This window comes from Equus caballus, chromosome 3 (genome assembly GCF_041296265.1).
Source record: "Equus caballus isolate H_3958 breed thoroughbred chromosome 3, TB-T2T, whole genome shotgun sequence".
Classification (NCBI taxonomy): Eukaryota; Metazoa; Chordata; class Mammalia; order Perissodactyla; family Equidae; genus Equus; species Equus caballus.
This window is the reverse complement of record NC_091686.1, coordinates 12,244,565-12,249,495: the sequence shown is the minus strand read 5'-3', so window position 1 is coordinate 12,249,495 and position 4,931 is coordinate 12,244,565. Positions and strand designations below refer to the sequence as shown.

General features: G+C 48.8%; 1 pseudogene; it reads left to right on the top strand.

Annotated features, from left to right (window-relative positions):
* The first annotated feature begins 1,670 nt into the window (after positions 1–1,670).
* Positions 1,671–4,202, top strand: LOC100063864 (AP-3 complex subunit beta-2 pseudogene; annotated as a pseudogene).
* Positions 4,203–4,931: the final 729 nt, after the last annotated feature.

Below are 4,931 nucleotides of genomic sequence, written 5' to 3'. Positions count from 1 at the left end.
GGTAGGAGAGGCTGGGATACAATTTTGCCGTAAACCCCCATCTGTGCAGTGACCCACAGTTGGCAGGGAACTCAAGACCTGGAGCTTCTCCTTGAGGAGTGAAGGGTTTGAACCCCACATTGGGCACCACAACTTTTAAGACCTGCACCTGAGAGATGAGCTCCCAAAACATCTAGCTTTGAAAACCAATGATGCTCAGTCCAGGAGACCCACAGGCTATATAAGAACTGAGAAAAGGCTTTTATAAGGCTCACCCAGACTCACCTACTCTAGGGCTCAGCATAAAGGCAGCCAATGGAGAGGCCCAGGTTTTCTGTGAATGAGGCTCATTTGCTAATCTTAAAGTGTCTCCTGAGGGGTAGGCATATAATTTAACACACATCTAGGAGTCTTCTGGCTGATGGGCGCCATCTTCAAACTCTCCCTCTGCCTGGCTCCAGTGGGTGGGCACCATCTTTTTAATCTTTTTTCTTAACCCTAGGCTCTCCCCTTCCCTTCTAGGTGAGGCTCCATCCGTCATGTATATGTATGGATTTTTTGCCACACCAAGATCTTCAGCAGCCAATATGTTGACTATCAGCGAAAGTAACTGCAAAGGAAGACTTCCTCTTGTAGGACCCAAAGCTTTAAGGCTTCCCCGGTTGATCTTAAAACTACTCACATTCTTGTAACGTCTAAAGAGACTTAAGAAAAGATTTAAAAATTCATAAAAATCATTAGGAAATAATTTCTGTAGATTCTGCTGGGGGAACATAGTTTACTTGGTATTTTAAATCTCAGTGTGGAAATTGTGTAAATGTGGGCTTAGCCTAGGTCCTTCTCATTTTTTCTGGTTTACTTGATCTTCTAGGAAATACCCACAGAATGCTGTCCAAAACGTCTCACAGACTTGTATGACTGGATCCATTTGTTCCTGGCACTTTGAGAAAGGCGGGTTCTTGCTAACGGGGCAGTCTGGTGTGTTCCTTGCTCAGTGTTGAGTGTGATTCCTGGGACCTGAGACCCTCCTGGCTCCCTCAGCTTCCTCCAGTCCAGTGTTGCCCATTGTTCTCTTGTGTCAATTGCCAGCAATTTTTTATTTTTATTTTTTTTTTTTTTTTTGCTGAGGAAGACTGGCCCTGAGCTAACATCTGTGCACATCTTCCTCTACTTTATATGGGGGATGCTTATGACAGCATGGCTTGCCAAGCTGTGCATGTCCACACCCAGGATCTGAACCGGTAAGCCCTGGGCCGCCGAGAAGCAGAATGTGCAAACTTAACATCTGCACCACTGGGCCGCCCTTGACTGCCAGCGACTTTTGATTCAAGAAGCTTCCTCCCAGGTGAGAGCTGCTGTTTCTCCTGAATGCAAATTGTTACACTGCAAATTTTTACATAAAATATTTGGGCTCACAAAAACAAATTTAAAAGCCTTCTCTAGGACCTTAGGCATGTCTTCCTCCCTTTTCCCTCCCCACCCTAGCCCACTGTCCCCACTCAGACCCCCGTCCTGCCCCCCTCCCACTGGTGTCCCCCTCCTGCTGATGTTCTCTCACTGGTGCCATCCTCCTCCTCATCCTCTCCTCCCTCCTATTTGGCCTATCCCACTCCCCTCCACCTGCTGCCCCTTTCCCCAACCAAGGGTCCCAGGTACCTCTGACCCATTCTCTCTGCAGTGATGTGTAGAACATGGCCACCATGTCCAGCAAGCATTGGGGTATGTTTGAGCCCTACCTGAAGAGCTTCTGCATAAGGTCCACCAACCCCATCCAGATCAAGATCCGGAAACTGGAAGTGCTGACCAACCTGGTGGATGAAACTAACATCCCTACTATCCTATGAGAGTTCCAGGCCTACATGTGCAGCATGGACAAGCACTTTGTGGCAGCGACGACCAGGCAATTGGACACTGTACAACTAACATAGACTGAGTCCTTAACACCTGCCTTAATGGGCTGATGCAGCTCCTGTCCCACCATGATGAGCTCATGGTCTAAGAGTCAGTGGTCATCATTAAGAAGCTGCTGCAGGGGCCTGCCCAGTGGTGCAGGGGTTAAGTGCGCACATTCCACTTCGGTGGCCTGGGGTTTGCTGGTTTGGATCCGGGTGCGGACATGGCACCTCTGCTTGGGAAGCCATGCTGTGGTAGGCATCCCACATGTAAAGTAGAGGAAGATGGGCATGTATGTTAGCTCAGGGCCAGTCCTCCTCAGCAAAAAGAGGAGGATTGGCAGCAGTTAGCTCAGGGCTAATCTTCCTCAAAAAAAAAAAAAAAAGAAAGAAAAAGTAGCTGCAGCAGATGAGGCCAGCACAGTGTGGGGAGATCATCTAACACTCGGCAAAGTTCACAGACAATATCCTGGTGCCCATGGCCCAAGCCAGCATCCTATGGCTCAGTAGCGAGTACTGTGAGAATGTCTCCAGCATTGCACCTGACATCCTGAGAAAATGGCCAAGTCCTTCACAGCAAAGGAGGATATCATCAAGCTGCAGGTTGGCAACTTGGCGGCCAGCCTCTACCTGAGCAACTCTAAGCAGACCAAGCTACTGACCCAGTGTGTACTGAGTGTGGTCAATCCCTGACCCAGTGCACTTCACCCAGAGGCTTATTAATCCTTTGGAGCAGGGTAGGGCCCTCAGCCACCATGCCACAAATCTCCTCCAGACACTCGAACCAGCCCCCAACTTAGAGTCATCTTTCAAAGGGTGAGCTCACTGTCCCACCTGCTCCATAGGCTATCGGGAGCTCCCAGACTGGTCAGAGGAAGCCTTAGACCCGTCTGTGTGTGACGTAGACATATCTGAATGGACCAAGTGCTCAAATCAGGAGATGGGGAAGGAGAAGGAGAAACTCTTCTACTCAGACTCCCGGGGGAGTCAGGGCCCACAGAGTCCGCAGACAGTGACTGCGAGTCTGAGAGTGAATGGACACTAAGAGCAGCAGCAAGAGCAGCTCTGGGAGTCCAGCCATGAGTCCAATAATGAAGACCAGGATGAGGAGGAGGAGAAAGTGAGGAGCAATGAAAGTGAACAGAGCGAGGAGGAAGGTAAGAAGAGAAAGATGACAAAGAGGAAGAATGCGCCAGAAGGAAAAGGAGAAGGCTTGTCCTCGGGAGAAGGCAGCGATTCCAGCAGTAGCTCACCAGAGTTCGGGATGACATCAGAGTCTGAGGAGGAGCAGGTGGGAAAAAAACCCTCCCAGCAGCAAAAGTGCCCCTGCAGCCAAGGAGATTCCACTGCTTGTTCGAGGACTCCACCTCTCCCAGTGTCCAGCCCTTTTTGCCCCCCAAGGTTGTGTCCACCAGTCTGGCTGCTGACCTCGAGGGCCTGTCACTCACAGAGCCCCCCCACTGGTGTTGGGTGTTGGAAAGCAGGGGCTGCTGCACCTCGTAGCTGGTGAGGGGCTGACGGTGGACTACACCTTCAGATGCCAGCCTTTCTCCTGGACCCCCACGTGGTGTCTGTTCCCTTCCACTTCTGAAGCAGCTCTGGTGCCCCTATCAAGGGCCTGCCTGTGGGCACCCCTAAACTTCCAGCTGCCATGAGCATCCTTAAATCGAGTCCCTGGCACCTGGAGAATCTTCCACTGCTGTAATGGGCGTTAATTTCTGTGACTCAACATAGGCGGCCATCTTCCAGCTGTGCACACAAACCTGGCAGCTCACTGGCTCCATTCAGCCACCCACTGGGGAGCCAGTGGCCCTTGTGTTCCTGGGTGAGAATGAGTCAACCAGGGAAAGCTGACGTGCATGAATGAAATCACAGAGAACTCAAGCTGCTAGACACCTGTCAGAGTGACCACATTGTGGTACAGAAATTAACTACCACTACCAACCTTGGTCATGTCCCTTGTGAGACATCTAATGAGTCTGGATTTACAGAGAGGACACTGAGCAGCAGGAGCCTGTTCCTGCTGACCCAGGAGACCCTGCCCTCTGGAGCTTCCCAGCTGACAGTCAACAGTGAGAGATGGTAATCGGCACCATGCTGGAGAAGGATGCAGTAGGATCTGACCCAGTGACTCCCAAGCACTGTGATCTCTTTGGCCCCTACCTGTGCCTCCCTCATGACATTTGGACTGTTAGCCCCTTTCTCTCTCTTTCTTTCTGTCTTTCTCTCTCTCTCATATCAGACTCCTCATGCCAGATAGCATCCAGTGGGTCCTATCTCCCTCTGGTCATTACCAGGCTCCCCACAATTCCCCTCTCACGAGTTCCTTAGTGACCTGTGCAGAGGGAGATGACAGCTGCTCCCTTCAGTCCCCCCAGCTTTCTTTAGCTATTTATGTTGCAAAATCTCAATAAAATGTCTTCTCCCTCACATATATATTATAGTAAGTATTACGTATCATTATATATATGATAGATGTTAACCAGACTTATGGTGGTCATCGTTTTGCAATATATGCAAATATGGAATCATAACATTGTACACCAGAAACTAATATAATGTTATATGTCAATTATATCTCAATTGAATTAATTAATTAATTGATTAAAATGTGTATTTCTGGGCTTTAATCCAGGAACATTGAATCAAAATTCCTGGGGGTGAGCCTAGAAATCTTCATTTAAAAAGTGTTAAAATCATTCAAAAAATCTTAAAGAATCTTCAAAAGAGATGATCTTAAAGCATAGTAAAGCGAAAAGCAGTTAAGGTACGCCTTAGACATCTCTTGTTTCAGCAGTTCCCCCTCCTTGCCTGGGCTTTCCCACATTGGACCAGCCCTTCAGAAGGGACCTTAGTAAACTGGCACTAAGGTGCCAGAAGAAATGACCAAAAGCAAAAGAACTAAGATACCTGGAGTCTGCTCGTTCCATAGGAGCTATTTGACAGCAATCATCCAAATGAGCATCTACTAAAAGTCTGGGAGAGACAATTTTGGAAAGTCAAGGACGACAGGGATTTCTGACCTTAAGGGGTTTACAATCTGATAAGAGACAAAGTTAC